At 35.9% G+C, this 18,821-nt stretch overlaps 1 protein-coding gene across 11 annotated transcripts in view; it reads right to left on the reverse strand.

The window, feature by feature from the left end:
• Positions 1-15,544, reverse strand: part of LOC109432155 (aminopeptidase N) — a 94,545-nt gene extending 79,001 nt beyond the window's left edge. For 10 of the 11 annotated variants that reach the window (XM_062846353.1, XM_062846352.1, XM_062846349.1 and 7 more), the window contains exon 1: positions 15,178-15,543. The gene's annotated coding sequence lies outside the window, so the exon portion shown is untranslated. Of the gene's footprint in view, positions 1-15,177 lie in introns of all 11 variants that reach the window. The other variant, XM_029856946.2, reaches the window with a different exon arrangement.
• Between the last annotated feature and the right edge of the window lie 3,277 nt (positions 15,545-18,821).

The raw sequence follows: 18,821 nt of genomic DNA on the forward strand, positions 1-18,821 counted from the left end.
AATCTGCTCAACAGACACCCTAACAGAAGGTTAGGGTAGTGTAGGTCTGACAGGCCGTCTTCTACAACAAAAGTAAAATCCAGGACTACTCTCTCCTCGTACCCACTAAACCATTCCTATGGTCGCCAAACCCTACGTCTCTCCGGAACCACCAAGAAGGTATTGCTTCAGAGAGGCAGCGCTAGTGAGCATCCAAAATGCATATCTCATATATCTCAGAATACTGACTACTTAGAAAGATAAATGTTCGGTAGGTCAAAATTCTATTTTTCTTTTTCATTTTTTCTTTTTATATCTGTTGTACAACGGGATACTTATTATTTATAGAGATGGTGTCTACGGCAAAGTTTTTGGCAGGATTTGGGCCTAACAAATATAGATACAATAAATTCAACAGACATGCGGATACATAGTTCAGTAATGTAATTGGAGCACAGTTTATATTTTAGAGGAATCCCGGGAGGAATAAGGGAAATTCCGGGAGGAATCCCAGAAAGAGTTCCTGTAAGAATTTCTGGGGAAATGTCAGGTGAAATTCCTAGAGGCATCCCAAGAGAAATTCCTAGTAAAATCCCAGGAGGAATTCCTGTAAGATTTTCTGGGGGCTTCCCAGGAAAAAATCCTAGAGGAATCCCTGGAGGAATTCCGGGGGAATCCTATGAGACATTTCAAAAGAAATTCCAGGAGGAATTTCTGTAGCAATCGTGGGAGGTGGCTGGAAAAACTCCAGAAGGAATTCTTGGAGGAATCCCAGGAGCAATACAGGGACAAATTCCTAAATGAATCCAGAAAGGAATATCCGGAGGAATCCCGGGGCATTCCTGGAGAAATCCGGGGATAAATCCCAAGTAACCACGGTGCTGAAGCCTTATTGCATGCAGATATACGGTGTATTTAGTGCAATCATTACTTTACATGCACGCATAAGGTTGGTTTAAAGTGGAAGTGGGCAATTATAGAATCAAATTAAGATTATCTGGTATAATCTTGAAGCAGTCGCATAATTGCCCATTTCTACTTTAAATCAACTTTAAGTTTGCATGTAAAGTAATGATTGCTCTAAGTACACCGTATATCTGCATGCAATAAGGCTTCAGCATCGTGGTTACTTGGGATCCCTGGAGGAATCACGGGAAGAAATTCAGAAGGACTCCCGGGACGAATTTCTGGAGAAATTCCAAGAGGAATACTTGGATAAATTCCTGGATAAATCCCGGAAGGAGTTTTTGGAAAAAAAAATGCGAATGAGTTCCAAGTGTATTTCCTAGATGAACACAGTTAGAAAAAAACCACCGACTTCGGTAATATTTTACCGAAATTTCAACCGTTAAGTTTGTTTTGCAGGAAAAATTCGGTAAAGGTAGCAACTTCTACCGAAGTTCGTTAGAGTTTGACAGATAAACGAGAACATTTTACCGAAATTTGTAATTTTTTATAGAATTTCGTTAAAGATCCATTACCGAACGCTCAGCGGATGAGATTTCGGTAAAAATTACCGAACGCGATTAGCTGTGAAGCCCTGAAAAAAACCTTGAGAGGAATCATGGAAAGAATCCCTATATTATTTTCAAATAAGAAGTTATTGAAACTGAAAACTTACATTCACATGAATAGTTCCGCCTAAGACATCAACTTCGAATATTTTCTCTCGATCGAGATATCAACGAACCAAATTTCTGAAATATGGTTCAAAAGTCTACCTATATGTGATCTTTGCAGCTACATTTGCGCCACCTGATGAGGCGATTCTGAAGCAATTTGTCCACCAAATAAATAGGAAGTATTGGTATTGTTAAAGTAAGTGGATACTGATTATATTAGCTGTGTTGGTAAATTCAAAAAACGGCTTTTATGAGTAATTTTGATAAGTTGTGCTGTCAGTTTTTAGTTGCGTTGTAACTTTTTTGGGGCCCTTGATTCATTCGAGTGTTGCATGCTTGGATGCATGATCATTACACGGAAAATCAAGATAACCCATTTTTGAATTTAATATATGTACTAAAAAGCAGGAAAACCAACATCAAAGACACATACCTACATATACTATGTATGTATTTTAATTGATTTCAGTTTGTAAAAACACACTTCGTTAAGAGATTCAAGTACAGATTTGGAATTTACTATGATGAATCTACCGAGAATAATAGGCCATTCATTGAAAAAAGTAGTTGAAAGCAGCAGATTGTTCGAAGGGGTTAATAAATGACAAAAATTTCAACCATTTTTAGTTTTTGCCCAAAAAGTTAAATATAAACTCGGTTTTGATGAAAATACATTTAAGATGGACTTCCATGTGTATAGTTTTGATCAACGTTTGCCTTTTTCTTAACACTCCCACTGCCATGCCTCCCAAACAGTGGGAACGGTAATTTCAATTTGATGTAACTCAGCCGTTTTTCATCCGATTTACAAAATTTTTGAAGCTATGAATTTTCCCAGCCTTCTAGATGAATATAAAATTTTCAAACTATGGATTTGACCAAAGTTCTATTTTTGAGTACTCAAAAACTCGGAGCAAGTACCTTAAAAATGCTGTTTTTCTGGAGCCATTCCGAATGTAAATTAGTTTCCACGCATATTTTAATGTTGAATTGCCCATATAAATAAAGCAAAATTATTGCAAAGAAATATATGGAGATACTCAATATTTAAGACTATAAAATCTTCACAAAATTACGTATAATACAGAAAATTTGTATATTCGATTTGAACTTTGTATTCATCGCGACAACCCCTGTGTTTTATTGCTTGAAACCAATCACGTGCACATGAAAAATCTTTTTCCAAACGATTGTGAAAAGTGTGTATCTTAGAAACTACAAAATTTTCATAAAATCACGTATAATACAGGAAATTCGAATTTTCAGTTTGAACTTTACGTCTATCGCGACAATCCCCATGTTATATTGCTTGAAAATAATCACGTGCACATAAGAATACATTTACAGATGAATGGGGACAAGTGTCATTCATAAAAACTACAAAATCTTCACAAAATTACGTACAATACAGAAAATTTGTATATTCGGTTTGAACTTTACATTCATCTCGACAACCCCTGTGTTTTATTGCTTGAAAACAATCACGTGTTCATGAGAAAACTTTTTCCGAACGATTGTGAAAAGTGTGTATCTTAGGAATTACAATATTTTCACAAAATCGCGTATAATACAGGAAATTTGTAATTTCAGTTTAAACTTCACGTTTATCACGACAACCCTTGTGTTTATTGCTTGAAAACAATCACGTGTACATAGGAATACTTTTCAAAGCGAAAGTAAGAAGTGTGAATCGTAATAAATACAAAATCTTCACAAAATTGCGTATAATACAGAAAATTTGTATATTTGGTTTGAACTTCACATTTGTCGTATCAACCCCTGTGTTTTATTGCTTGAGAACAATAGCATGTGCATAAGATACTTTTTCAAAACGAATGTGAAATGTGTAAATCTTAGGAACTAAGAAAAAAAAACACAAAATTGCGTGAAATACTGGAAATTTGTATTTTCAGTTTTACACTTCACGTCCGTTGCAACAATCCATGTCTTTCATTGCTTCAAAACAATCACATACTTACATAAGAATACATTTCCACAGCGATAGGAAGAAGTATGAATCATAAAAACTGCACAGTTTTCACAATTTTACGTATAATACAGGAAATTTGTATTTGCGGTTCGAACTCAGCATTCATCGCGTTAATCACTGTGTTTATTTTTTTGAATACAATCACAAGAACATGAGAACAACATTCCCAAACAATTGAAAGAGTGTTGATTCCTTCTTCTTCTTCTTCTTCTTCTTGGCGTAACGTCCTCATTGGGACAAAGCCTGCTTCTCAGCTTAGTGTTCTATGAGCACTTCCCAAGGCACTTCCACAGCTATGAACTGAGAGCTTCCTCTGCCAATGACCATTTTGCATGCATATATCGTGTGGCAGGCACGAAGATACTCTATGCCCAAGGAAGTCAAGGAAATTTCCTTTACGAAAAGATCCTGGACCGACCGGGAATCGAACCCGTCACCCTCAGCATGGTCATGCTGAATACCCGTGCGTTTACCGCCTCGGCTATATGGGCCCTTTTGATTCCTATAAACTACAAAACATTCACAAAGTTGCGAAAAATAAAGAGAATTTGTTTTTCCAGTTTAAACTTCACATTCATCGTAACAACCCCTGGGGTTTATTGTTTGAAGACGATCAAGTGTGCATGAGAATACTTTCCAGATTAATTTTGAGAAGTTTGTAAACTTTGAATGTATAATCTTTACGATATTACGTACAGTGGCGGTTCCCTAATCTCAAACCCACCTGTTCAACTTGTATACATTTTTGAACTTCATGAACATTAGGAGAACATTACATAAATAACTGTTTTCATACACTCACATTTTGATTTTAATCGCAAATTCTTTAAATTTAACGAGATACCATTGAGTACGTATAATGCAAGATAAATGTATTTTAAGTTCAAGCTCAGCATTGATCGTGACAACCTTATTGCTATTTTGCTTGAAAATAATCATGTACATAAGAATACATTCTCAGAATGATTGTGAGAAGGTGGAACTATTAGAACTACAATATCTTTACAAAATTACGTAAAATACAGATTTTTTTTTTAATTTTTGGTGAAAACACAACGTTTGTAGCGGCATCCTCTTTGTATAATTATTTTGAAATAACCTTCAGTTGAATTGTTCCGAGTACATCCTTGCTGGAATACCCATATACTGCATGCACTCATGTCAGAGAATAATCCTACAGAAATGTCAATGAACGTAATTCCAGAAGGATCCTTAGAAGAATGAAAAAAATCCTAGAGTTTATTTAAAAAGAAATAGTTGGAAGAATTTGAGAAGAATTTCCTGGAGGAAATTTCGGGATGAATTCATGGGAGAATTCCGAAAGAGTATTTTCTGGGTGAATTCCTGAAGGATTCCCTGGAGAAATGCATGAAAGCACTTTTATCATGTAAGTATCTGTCCTTCCAGAAGTTTGTGAAGAAATCTCTTGAGGAATTCCTAGAAGAAATCCTAGATAAATTTCATGAGGGTTCCTTGGAGTAATTTCTTAAAAAAAAAAATCTGGGAGGGATCCCTAGAAAAGTTTTTGAAGAAATCTCTGGAAGGAATTTCTGGAGAAATTTCTAGAAAAATCCCTTGAGAAGAATTTCCTGGAAGAATCCTTAGAGGAATTTCTGGAGGATTTCCTGGATGAATCTTAGAAGGATTTCCTGGAGGAATTTTCAAAGAATTTCCTGGAAGAATCTCTGGAAAAATCTGAAATCTGCAAGATGCCCAGGAGAAATTCCTGGAGTTATTCCCGGAGGAGTTCCTGGAGAAATTCCTTGATAAAATCCTGAAGGAATGCCTGGAGGAATTCCTTGAAGTATTCCTGTGAGAAGTGTTGGAGGAATCCTTGAAGGAATGCCTGGATGAATCTCTAGAGAAATTCTTGAAAGAATTACTGGTTGAGTTTTTGAAGATATCTCTAAAGGAAATCTGGGAAATTTATTTTCCTGCAAAAATCGCTTTTTAAATTCCTGAAGGATTTTCTAGAGGAATTTCTGAAGGGATTCCTGGAGAAATTTTCGAAGGAATTACTGAACTAATGCCTAGGGGAATCCTTAGAGAAATTTGTGAGAAATCCCAGGAGGAATTTCTGAAGCAACTCCTAGAGGAATTTTTAGAGGAATTTCTGAAAGTATCCCTGGAAAAAATCCAGAAAGGATTTCTGAAGAAATCCTTAGAAGATTCTTAGAGGAATTTCTGGACGATTTTCTGGAGGAATCTTCGAAGGATTTTCTGGAGGAATTCTTGAGAAACGCCCTGGAGAAATTCATGGAGAAATCCCAGGAGGAATCATTGAAACAATTCTTGAAACAATCTTTGGAGTAATTCCTGTAGAAATGCCTGAAGGAATTCGTAAAAAAATCCTTAAGGTATTCCTGGAGAATTTCCTGCAAGAATTTTTGAAGAAATTCCTAAAGGATTTTCTGGAGAAATTCCTGGAGAAATTGCTGACATAATTTCTGAAGAATGTCCAGGAGCAATTTTTGTATCAACTCCTGAAGAAATTCCTGGGGCATTTTCTGGAGATTTTCCTGCAGGAGTTCCTGAAGCAATTCCTGGACTAAATCCTAGAGGAATTCCTGGAGATATTTCTGTGAGAATTTCTAGAGGAATACCTGGAAGATTATCTGCAGGAATCTCTAGAGGAATCATTGAAACAATTATTGGATGAATTTCCGGAGGAATCTCTAGAGGAACTCTGGGAGATTTTTTTGTAAAAATTTGTAAAAATCGTGAAAAGTTCCTGGAGGAATTTCTAGAGGAATTTCTGGAGGAATTCAAGAAGAAATCCTCAAGGGAATTTTTGAAAAATCCCTGGAGGAATCCTTGGAGAAATTCGTGCAGAAATCCCCGAAGAAGTTTCTGGATGAATTCTCTTTGCAGAATTCCTGCAGGAATCGCTGCAGCAATTGCTGGAGGAAAATCTGGAAGAATTCCTGAAGGAATCCTTGGAAAAATTTCAAAGGGTCTTCCTAGAGATAATCCTGGAAGATTTTTTTTAAGGAATCCCTGAAGGATTTCCTGGAGAAATTCTTGGATGAATTTATGACAGAATTTATGGAGGAATTTCTAGATCAATTCCTGGTGAATTTTCTGGAGGAATCCCTGCAGAAATTTCTAAGGTAATTTATAGGAGATCCTAAAGAAATTCCTGGATGAAATCCTATCCTTGAGGAATGGCTGCATGAATTCCTGGAAGAATATCTGGAGGGATTTCTGAAGGAATCGCTGACAAGAATCCTGGAAAATTTTCTTCATGAATCCAAGTTGGAATCCCTGGAAAATCCCTGAATAAATTCCTGGAAGAATGTCGAGGAGAATTCGTAGTGAAATTCTTGGAGGAACTCTTGAATAAATTCCTGGAGAAATCTTTGGAGGAATTCCTGTAGGTGTATCTGGAAAAACCCTTGTAGGAATCCCTTGAAGAATTTCTGGAAGAAATCCTGTAGGAATTCCTATGGAAATTCCTGATGGAATTCTTGGAGGAATCCCTATAGCAGTTCCTGAAGAAAATCCTAGAGGAATTCCTGAAGAATCCCAAGGAATTCTCAAGGGAATCCCTAAACAGTTCCTGAAGGAAGTACTGAACTTATACCTGGAGGAGTTCCTTAAAGTATACAAGGAGAAATTCCTGAAGGAATCCTAAGAAGAGTTACTGGGGGAATTTTTAAAATAAGTTGTTCCAGAAAGAATTACAGAAGGAACTCCCGAGTGAAGCCTTGGAGATAATCCTGGCGAAGTTTCCGGAGGATGTTCTAGATGAAAGCGTGTAGGGATTCCCTGAGGAATCTCTGGAGAAACTCCTGGAGGAATCTCTAGAAGAATTCCTGGAAGCAGTTCTGAAGGAAATCCTGGAGGAATATGATAAAAAAAATTAGAAGCATTTCAGAAGGATTTCTTGGAGGAGTTTTTAAAGGAATCCCTGCAACAATCCCCAGAGAAATCACTGGAAGAATTCTTAGAGGTATTCCTGAACAAATTCGTGGATAAATCCCATGATAAGTTCCTGAATAAATCACAGATGGAATTCTTGGAGAAATCCTGAAGTAATTCTAGAAAGAGTGGATGCACTTTTGGAGGAATCCCTGCAGGCGTTCCTGTAGAAACCCCAGGATGAATCCTGGAAGCAATTTCAAGGTGAAATGCCTGTGCTTTAACTATCACACCAGGTCCGAGGAATTACTTAGGAAATCCCAGGAAAGTTTTCTCAACAATTCTTAAAACAATTTCTGTAGGAATGTCTAGAAAAAAAATGTAGGAATCCATGTTTCCAGTGATCTGTAAATTTATTCTTATGTACACGTGATTGCTTTGAAACAATATAACACAACGATTGTCACGATGAATGTAAAGTTCGATCCGAATACACAACATTTCTGTTTTATAGGTAACTAGCTGTCCCGGCAAACTTTGTCTTGCCAGTTGCGGTGGTTGACAGCTGTTGAGGTCATTGCAGCACAGCACTCTAGATTGGTTTCATTGCGGTCATGTTGACTTTGTACCCAGTTTACACAAATCTCAGTATTTTCTCAATTTTTTTTGTTTTTCAGTTCATTTTTGTAACTTTTTATACATATAAACACAGCCACCACGAATACGAACCGAACTGTGCAAGAGTCATGCTGATCGGTTCATCCGTTCTGGAGTTTTGTTGCCTCAAAGGAACTTCAAACTCATTTTTATATATATAGATTTTGTGAAGATTTTGTAGTTTTGATGATTCACCCTTCTCACAAATGCTTTGAAAAAGTTTTCCTATGTGTACGTGATTGTGTTCAAGCAATAAAACACAAGGATTGTCGTGGTGAACGTAAAGTTTGAACTGAAAATACGAATTCTCTGTATTATACGTGATTTTGTGAAAGTTTTATAGTTACTAAAACACACATGGGCGTGATGGGCGTGAAGCTCAAACTGAAAATACTAGTTTCCTGTAATATACGTGATTTTGTGAAAATGTTGTAGTTCCTAAGATACACACTTTTCACAATCGTTCGGAAAAAGTTTTCTCATGTACATGTGATTGTTTTTAAGCAATAAAACACAGGGGTTGTCACGATGAATGTAAAGTTCAAACCGAATATACACATTTTCTGTTTTATACGTAATTTTGTGAAGATTTTGTAATTTTTATGATTCACACTTGCCCCCATTTATCTGTTAATGTTTTCCTATGTACACGTGATTATTTTCAAGCAATATAACATAGGGATTGTCGCGATGAACGTAAAGTTCAAACTGAAAATACAAATTTCCTGTATTATACGTGATTTTATGAAACTTTTGTAGTTTCCAAGATTCACACTTTTCAAAATCGTTTGGAAAAAGCTTTCTTATGTGCACGTGATTGGTTTCAAGCAATAAACACAAGGGTTGTCGCGATGGACGTGAAGTTCAAACTGAAAATACAAATTTCCTGTATTATACGTGATTTTGTGAAAATGTTGTAGTTCCTAAAACACACACTTTTCACAATCGTTCTGAAAAAGTTTTCTCATGTACACGTGATTGTTTTCAAGCAATAAAACACAGGCGTTGTCGCGATGAATGTAAAGTTCAAACCGAATATACAAATGTTCTGTATTGTACGTATTTTTGTGAAGATTTTGTAGTTTTTATGATTTACACTTGTCCCCATTTATCTGTAAATGTATTCATATGTACACGTGAATGTTTTCAAGCAATATAACATGGGGATTGTCGCGATTAACGTAAAGTTCAAACTGAAAATATTAATTTCCTGTATTATACGTGATTTTATGAAAATTTTGTAGTGTCTGAGATTCACACTTTTCACAATCGTTTGGAAAAAGATTTCTCATGTGCACGTGATTGGTTTCAAGCAATAAAACACAGGGGTTGTCGCGATGAATACAAAGTTCAAATCGAATATACAAATTTTCTGTATTATACGTAATTTTGTGAAGATTTTATAGTCTTAAATATTATCTCCATATATTTCTTTGCAATAATTTTGCTTTATTTATATGGGCAATTCAACATTAAAATATGCGTGGAAACTAATTTACTTTCGGAATGGCTCCAGGAAAACAGCATTTCTTAAGAGCCAGTTCGCGAGAGCCGCAACCCCTTCTTGTATCGATGTGCTCCGATTGAGCTGAAATTTTCAGGGTATGGTTTTCCATATAAAAGATGATATCTGGCCGATTTTCAGATTTTTCCGTTAGGGGGAAGTGGGGTAAAATAGCCCTCAAAAATTTCATGTCTAAAAATAGGTAAAAACACTAAAATCGCAATAACTTCCGCAAAAGTTAACGGATTCAGCTGAAATTTTGCATGGACACTCTACTCCTATGGCACTTCCATTCAAGCCAAGCGTTGGATATTCTTTGATATTTAATTTGAAGAAATAGGTTATTTTCATAATTTTTTTGACGATTTTCAGGGCGCCTGTTTTCGTACCAACAGAACTAGGATGAAAAACTGAGTACTACGTTTTGAAGGATTACCCAAGAGCTTTCATTTGATATGTAACCCAGAGGCGCCAACTTAAAAAATTTCGAAAAAAAAAAAAAATTTCTCGGGGTATGCATTTTACCCCATATTTTTAGTGTCTAAAGAAGTGTTGTCGCAAATTATGACAACGCTATTTAACTTTCAAGGGTTTTTCTTCAATATTAATTCAACAGAAAAATGATGACTAAGAAATGCAATTATTGATTTTTTTTTCATTTGGGGAAAGTAGGGTAAAACGGACTAACTCAACCTCCTTTCGAAATAACGTTGCTACGATGTTCTCTGATCGGACTCGAATTTTCAGAGTTCTTTATTCTACTCAATAATAGATTCTTTATCACACATTTTTTTTTTATTCTAGAGAGGATAACGGGGCAAAACAATTCTCAGAAAAAAATGTTGAAAATAATAAAAAATTCAAAACCTACAAATGCTTTGGTAAAACTTGGCGAAATTTCATGAAATTAAAAATCAAAAATCTTATTTTTTATTGCTTATTCAAATGAGCCAGTCTGACAACATTTTGACGTCGAGAAATGTCACAGATTAGCACGTTGTGTGTGATTTACTGGATTCTTTCTCGATTTTTCTTTTGACATACATCTACGGTTCAATTTTCTCTTTTTTCTCGTGAAAGTTGCTGCAGTGCACAATGGTCCACGAAAAAGATTTAAGAGGAAAGATGCATTTAGCGCCATCAAATGATTTTTTGGACAAATATGGTATTCTACAAAGTTGTTCCCAAAAATCAGGCCTTTTCAATGTACATAAAAATTAGGGTGGTCCATATTTTCAAAGAAATTGGGAACCAAACTTTTTTATTTACTAGAATAACTGTATACATTCTTCGGGAAAGTTGTAGATCTATCAATTTTGAGCAAGTTTCCTAAAGAGACTTTTTATGTAGCTTTGAAATTGACCGATCTAGAGATATTTTTCTGAACAAGCTTAGGGTGGTTTAAGAAAAACAGGTTTTCTAGCGTTAACCTTTTCAGTTTCGATTTTTCATCAAAGTCGCCCAAGAAACACTTGCAGAGCATTTGAAGACGCGTCGTTTCGCGCGCTGAAATGGTCTTTATCACTTTTGGTTCAATAGTTACAGGTATTTTTCCTAAAAAATCATTTTTTTTGAAAAGGTGATATGATTGATTGGTGTGTGAAAAATACTTGAAAAGTAACTATTTTTTCTATAAAATCATCAATATATTTTCAACGGAATGACGAATCAACATTCCCAGCGCGTGCGTTATTTTTGTGTTCTAAAAATGGTTCTTAGACAACTTTACGTGAAATTTGAAACAAAAAAGATAAAGATAAAGGGGGACGCTAGAACAAATAGTTTTATTGCTTTATCTTTTTTGTTTAAAATTTCTCGTCAAAGTCGCGTAAGAACTACTTTTACAGCTTCCAAAAAAGCGCATTTTCGTTCGCTGAGAATGTTGTTACGTCATTCCGTTCAAAAGTTATTGATGATTATCTAGAAAAAAATAGGTACTTTTCGAGTATTTTTCACTTGAGTTACAAAAAAAAACACCCCTCTAATTTTTTGATATGTTTTATAACAACGTTTCTTCTTTTGAATGCGGGCAAAAGATATTTTTATGATTGCCCCAACCCGTCATAACACCTTTTTAAAAAACTATGCTCTACAAGTTTTTCTTGTGTGACTTTGATGAAAAATCGAAACTGAAAAAGTTAACGCCAGAAAACTGATTTTTCTTGAACCACCCTAAGCTTATTCAAAAAAAAATCTCTGGATCGGTAAATTTTAAAGCTACATAAAAAGTGTCTTCAGGAAATTTGCTCAAAGTTGATAGATCTACAACTTTCCCGAAGAATGTATACAGTTATTCTTGCAAATAAAAAAGTTTGGTTCCCAATTTCTTTGAAAATATGGACCACCCTAATTTTTATGTACATTGAAAAGAGGGCCTGATTTTTGGGAACAACTTTGTAGAAGACCATATTTGTCCAAAAAATCATTTGAAGGCGCTGAATGCATCTTTCCTCGTAAATCTTTTTCGTGGACCATTGTGCACTTCTACAACTTTCACGAGAAAAAAAGAGAGAAAATTGAACCGGAGATGCATGTCAAAAAAATCGAGAAAGAATCCAGTAAATCACACACGTTCTAATCTGTGACATTTCTCGACGTCAAAATGTTGTCAGACTTGCTCAATTGAATAAGCAATAAAAATTAAGAATTTTTTTTCCTAATTTCATGAAATTTCGCCAAGTTTTACCAAAGCATTTGTAGGTTTTTAATTTTGATTATTTTCAATTTTTTTTTTTTTGATAATTGTTTTACCCCGTTATCCTCTCAAGAATAAAAAAAAAAATATGTGATAAAGCATCTATTCTTGAGTAGAATAAAGAACTCTGAAAATTCGAGTATGATCAGAGAACATCGTAGCAACGTTATTTCGAAAGGAGGTTGAGTTAGTCCGTTTTACCCTACTTTCCCCAAATGAAAAAAATCAATAATTGCATTTCTTAGTCATCATTTTTCTGTTGAATTAATATTGAAGAAAAACCCTTGAAAGTTAAATAACGTTGTCATAATTTGCGACAACACTTCTTTAGACACTAAAAATATGGGGTAAAATGCATACCCCGAGAAAAAAATTTTTTTTTTCGAAAATTTTTAAGTTGGCGCCTCTGGGTCACATATCAAATGAAAGCTCTTGGGTAATCCTTCAAAACGTAGTACTCAGTTTTTCATCCTAGTTCTGTTGGTACAAAAACAGGCGCCCTGAAAATCGTCAAAAAAAATATGAAAATAACCTATTTCTTCAAATTAAATATCAAAGAATATCCAACGCTTGGCTTAAATGGAAGTGCCATAGGAGTAGAGTGTCCATGCAAAATTTCAGCTGAATCCGTTAACTTTTGCGGAAGTTATGGCGATTTTAGTGATTTTACCTATTTTTAGACATGAAATCTTTGAGGGCTATTTTACCCCACTTTCCCCTAACGGAAAAATCTGAAAATCGGCCAGATATCATCTTTTATATGGAAAACCATACCCTGAAAATTTCAGCTCAATCGGAGCACATCGATTCCACTTCCTTTGGAAAGGGGGTCGCGGTTCTCGCGAACTGGCTCTTAAGGTACTTGCTCCGAGTTTTTGAGTACTCAAAAATAGAACTTTGGTCAAATTCATAGTTTGAAAATTTTGTACTCATCTAGAAAGCTGGAAAAATTCATAGCTTCAAAAATTTTGCAAATCGGTTAAAAAATGGCTGAGATATAGCAGTTGAAAAATACCGTTCCCACTGTTTTGAGGCATGGCAGTTGGTGTAAGTGATTTATAGCATGGCAGTGGGAGTGTTAACTGATAGAAGGAATCATAGTTATAAGGTAAACTATACAATGCTTGTCGCACTATCAAAGTTACCTGCATTATCAAAGATACCCCGTTTTACGGTAGTTCTATTGTTATTTGATCTGAAATTCTTCTGAAATGTTTTTTTTTCTGAAATTTCAACGGCAATTTATCTGCTTCATCGGCAATTGCTACATGAATTTTATTTGCATCTCCTTTGCTATTTTCATCGGATATTTTATTGTGATATATAATTCCTTGGCAATACTACAGACAAACAGACGTAACTCTTAGAGGAAATTCATGTTAAACTTTTGCCCGGTGTCTTTTTTATGAGCACACTGCCACCTGTTGGTAGAACAGCGCGAGACACTGTCGGCTATGATGGATTTATATTTGACGTTTGTCTAACACGCACACCACTACACAAATCGTCTGTAATGTTCGTTTGCATCATTAAGCAACGTGTACACTGGCAAACGTAAAAGCAATCGAACACTAGCGCCTCTGGATCGCGCAAATCAAATGAAACTTGAATTGATCGTTAAATGAATGTGCCAAACTGTTTTGAAGAGTGTTATGTCTGTTTTTATGTGGCAATACCTTTGTAAATTACTTCGGTGTTCAGCCATTTTGTTCTATTCCTTCAGCAATTTGTTTGGAACATCCTTCAATATTTTTTTCAAATCTTCTTAGAAAATTTCAGAGAAAGTTTTTTAATTCCTTACGCCATTAATTTGGAAATTTCTCAGACAATAGTTTTAGGAATTCATTTCACAATTCCTGCTGTATATTGTTTTGGAAATACCTTCGGGTATTACTTTAAGATTTTTTCGGCATTTTTTTTTTTGAAAATTTTCAGACAATTTCTTGAAAAATTTATAAATTCTCTATTGGGATTGCTCGAAGGAAAACACGAAAAAAATTTCGAAAAATTTCCTGAAAAATTAACAAACGAGTTGCCGGATGAATTTCCTTCAAAATTACCTAAGGAGCTACATATGGAGTTGACAAACGAATTGCTGAAGAAATTTTGGAAGCGTTCCAAAGCAATTGGCCAAATCTAAACCCAAAATAAATTGCCAAAATACCTATATTCCAAAGGATTTTTCTAAGAAATATCCATGAAAATTTCCTCAAATACTCAAACAAACAAATTTTCAAAAGAATTCACAAAAAAATAGAACGAAGAAGTTTTGGAAAAAGAATTGCTTGAAAAATTTCTTAAAGTATTACCGAACGATTTCTGAAGGAATTTTAGAAAGAAGGAATTTTCGAACAAATTCTGAAAGGATTGCCGAACGAAGATTTGCCAAAGAAACTCCCGAAGTAATTTCCAAAGGAATTTTTGAAGTTGTTTCCAAAGTAATAATCGAAGAGGTTTCTCATCGATTTGCCTAAGAAATTTGAAACATCCTCACACTGTAACACTTTTATTTGAAAAAATCTGAAATTGTCCTTAATTCGGTACACCATTATCATCTAATACCACAATACAATGTAACTAGATCAATTTCACCCGAATCAACAGTAACAGTTCCCAACGGAGAGCGGGACAAATAATTCAATATCTTCATAATGGTTGGTCTTGAACCAGCTCCTCCCCTATTGCCCCAATCCAATCGGTGGTGTCCCCCAGCAGCCGCCGCAAGTTGTAATTTTGCACATTCAACTGCTCCTTTAATTCGATTAGGGTAAAAGTAATCAGACACGAAGATGACGATGATGATATGATTGCAGCTCTTCTTTGCAGATCAGATCAAAACCGCACAGCTGTCAGAGCATAATATACGTACATCACACAATCTACGTAACTTCGCGCGCACTTTTGACCAGTTTATCGCGATCTTCGAATCATCACCCGACTAGACATAATATTCAAATTCCGGCACACGGTTATCACTGACGATGAGTACAAGACCGGTTAAATAATATGTGTTCTTTCAGAATAATCACCGAACCGTGACACAGAGGGGAATCTTCCTTATACTTTTTTTTTTTGGTAAAGACAAACACTTCAACACTTCACTTCACCCGAAGAACCCGGGGAGACTAGTCCAGGACGTTACCGTGCCGCAGTAGAGCTCGCGTGCAACTGCCTGTGCGGCCTTTGAATTTCAAGCAGCAAGACTTTTACCCACTTACCCATTATCTGGCGCAAAATTGTAAATTAGGCTGGTGCAAAATATTCGGTCGGTAGCTAGCTGGATTGATAACTTCACTATACCACCGTCTTCTTTGCTTAGCCATTTTGTATACTACTGAATGCAGAGGTCACTAGCGTTAAATTCTGGTGAAAAAAAAACATGAGTTTCTTCTTCTTGGCGTAACGTTCTAACTGGGAAAAATCCTGCTTCTCAGCGCTTACTGTTCTATGAGCACTTGCACAATTATTAACTGAGAGCTTCCTCGCCAATGCCCAATACCATTATGTGCGGGTGTGACAGGCACGAAGATACTTTAGCAAAAGGAAGTCAATGAAATTTCCATAACGAAAAGTTCCTATACTCGAAACTGTCACCATTGGCATGGTCTTGCTGAATACCCGCGCGTTTACCGCAACGGATATATGGCCCCTAGACGAAACACGAGGTTCAACCCAGGACCATTCTCAAACGTCTCAAGATTTATCCAAATGAGCTCACACTTTTGGATGAGGGACACTGCCGGTCTACACCCGATTGTCCCATGTTATATGGGAATCCCATATAACATGGGACAATTATGCGTAGAACGGCAGGACAGAATCTGATTGCAAATCGAACCATGGCATCGGTAGTGTTTTTGAGCCACACTAACACAACTTTGTAAATCTGTTTGTTTTAGAAATCGTGCTTTTAACCCTTTATAAGGCAGTGACAACTATATTGCCACCTACTGTTTGCATTTTTTCTGTTATGTAACAATTTATTTCGAGCTTTTTTTTTTTTGTTTACGCAAAATTGGGATTACTAACAACGCTTGGTATTTTTTGGTACTAAACAAAGCTTTAACAACAATTTGGAAGCCAATTGTTGTCTCAAAAACGGCTAAATTTGACCACGTGAAGAAAATTAGCTCAAACTTATTGTAAAATTAGAGATTTGGTAAATATTTTAAGAAATAATCAAATTATGGGTAGACATGAGCTGAACTACACAGTTTATATTATGGGTTAAGCCCTAATCCACTCTAAAATCTCCTTTCCGACTTTATGTCGAAGTCAAAAGAAGAAAAGTACCCTAAACGGGCAGTGGCAACTATATTGCCACCTCAAAAGCTCGTTTTTGGGGTAAACGGGCAGTGGCAACTATATTGCCACTAGCGTTTTTGGACTGAACGGGCAGTGGCAACTATTATATATATATTATATATTATATATATACTACTATATATAGTATATTACAACCTCGATTTTTGAGAGTTTCTTTCAAACGAAAATTATTTTGAACATATTGTCATGTTCATAATCATTTCCATAATAGTATGCGTTGACAACTCTTCTAGTTTTCTCAGCCTTATAAAGGATTAAACATCAAACAATAAATAAACAATTTTTTAACTCTTGACTTTAAGACTTGACCCATAATTAAAGTTTTATCTACATAAGAGTCAACTATCGCCTTACTACTTGGACCAGTCTAATCTAGCTCGGAGCGATTACCCTCATGATTCTCTCTCGCACGTGGTGGGTAGTTACTCTTCTATCATGTCCCTCCGTACTTGCAAGCACAGTTATAGCCGTGAGCATGTTTTTTTTTATATAAATCAACATTCAACACATACAAGTAGTGCCGGCGCGTACGGAGATAGAAAAGGACAATGTTTGAATGAACTGTTGCATGAGAGTACGACAGCAAAGCCGTCGTACGTAGTAGTTGTTAGAAATTGTTCATAAATTACGTAAGCGATACAATATAAAAAAGACACTACACCGTCTTCAACCAGAGGTTGCACAGACTGAACAATCACTTACATTAGGCAACGGACAACACGGAACACCCAGTGGACCAATGAAGGATTTTTCGTTTGACGAAAAGTTTCCTCCGACTGGAGCGGGAATCGAACCCTCACTCCGTGGCACTCACAATACGCCTAAACGACTGACGCCGCTAACCGCACGGCCACGAAGCCCATATGAGGGAAAAGAGAGAGGAGCTTTATTACGATCAATAACAGGTCAGTGAAGTTTCATTTTTTTTAATATGCCATATAAATGTAGTGACGTGAATAAGTATCGCGACATTTGCACCCATTTAGACTCGGCCGAAATTCATTATCATCACAGTCGAATTTCGCACAAGACTTCGCAGCGGCTGGCATACACAAGTTCCGTTGAGTTCATCACAGGGGCGTCGGATGCACAACAGGTAAACAAAATCAGTTTGATTAGTGTGAAATATCGCTGGGAAACGATAATTTAGTGGATTCTCAAATTATCACAGTAGTCTAAACATCAACAAGAAACCCAATACTACACCTAATTCTTTTTGTTTTGCAGAGGTTGTTTTTTAATACTAAAAAAAACTCAAGTTAAATTTTAACCTATTGACTTGATTTTTTGTACACGGCAAATACGGACAGCGTCTCCCTATGTACAAATTTCCATGTAAATTGGTTCAAAATTGACTGAGTTATAGATAAAAAAAAGAAAAAAAAACGACCTGTGCTAAAAAGAATCGGGTGTACTCCGTAATCAAATTGAACACATTGAAACAAAATTTGCGGATAACTTTAGGAGCTATTCAAATATTACCTCAAAGCCAATACTGCCGTGTGCATTGTCCCACACACCTAGAAAAATCATGTAACTTTAAGTGTCCTGAACCTGACATCTACGAGCGTCTTCAAAGACACAAATTTACGGGTCAAAACATGTAAATTTAAGTCTTCCAGGACTTATATTATCTTGGCGTCTAGCAATCGCTAGAACCGATCTGATAGATAAAACATATAAAAGTAAAAATTGACATGTCTGGATTCGAAATCAGGATTTGCTGATTGAGAGCCATATCAGGCCGAACATTTCAATAGGTCCTATCTGCATTTGAGAGGATCTCTTTATTAACTTTTTCTTTCAATTATTGCAATGTAATGCTACACTTTTCAACTACTTTTGCATTACAAATCAAAAGGCGATTGATTTGACCATCGTTCTATGCAAGGAGATTATCATAATTCAAATGAACAGCTGAGATATTAACGAAAGAGAGGAAAACCAAAGAGAGCCTCTCTTCTGCAGATAGGACCTTTAGACATGTTTGGCCTGATATCTCTTACCTCTCGGCTATTTCATCGAGTTAGAAGGTGGTAAATGAATATGATATGAATATGATTCTACGTTTCTGGTGAAGTGGATTTGTTGACATCTAACGCAACCAATCATCTATGGGAATCCCTATTAACATGCTACAACTATGCTGTACACGGCAGAATACCGTATGGATCTCCATAAAACTAA

The sequence above is a fragment of the Aedes albopictus genome, chromosome 1 (assembly GCF_035046485.1).
Source record: "Aedes albopictus strain Foshan chromosome 1, AalbF5, whole genome shotgun sequence".
NCBI lineage: Eukaryota > Metazoa > Arthropoda > Insecta > Diptera > Culicidae > Aedes > Aedes albopictus.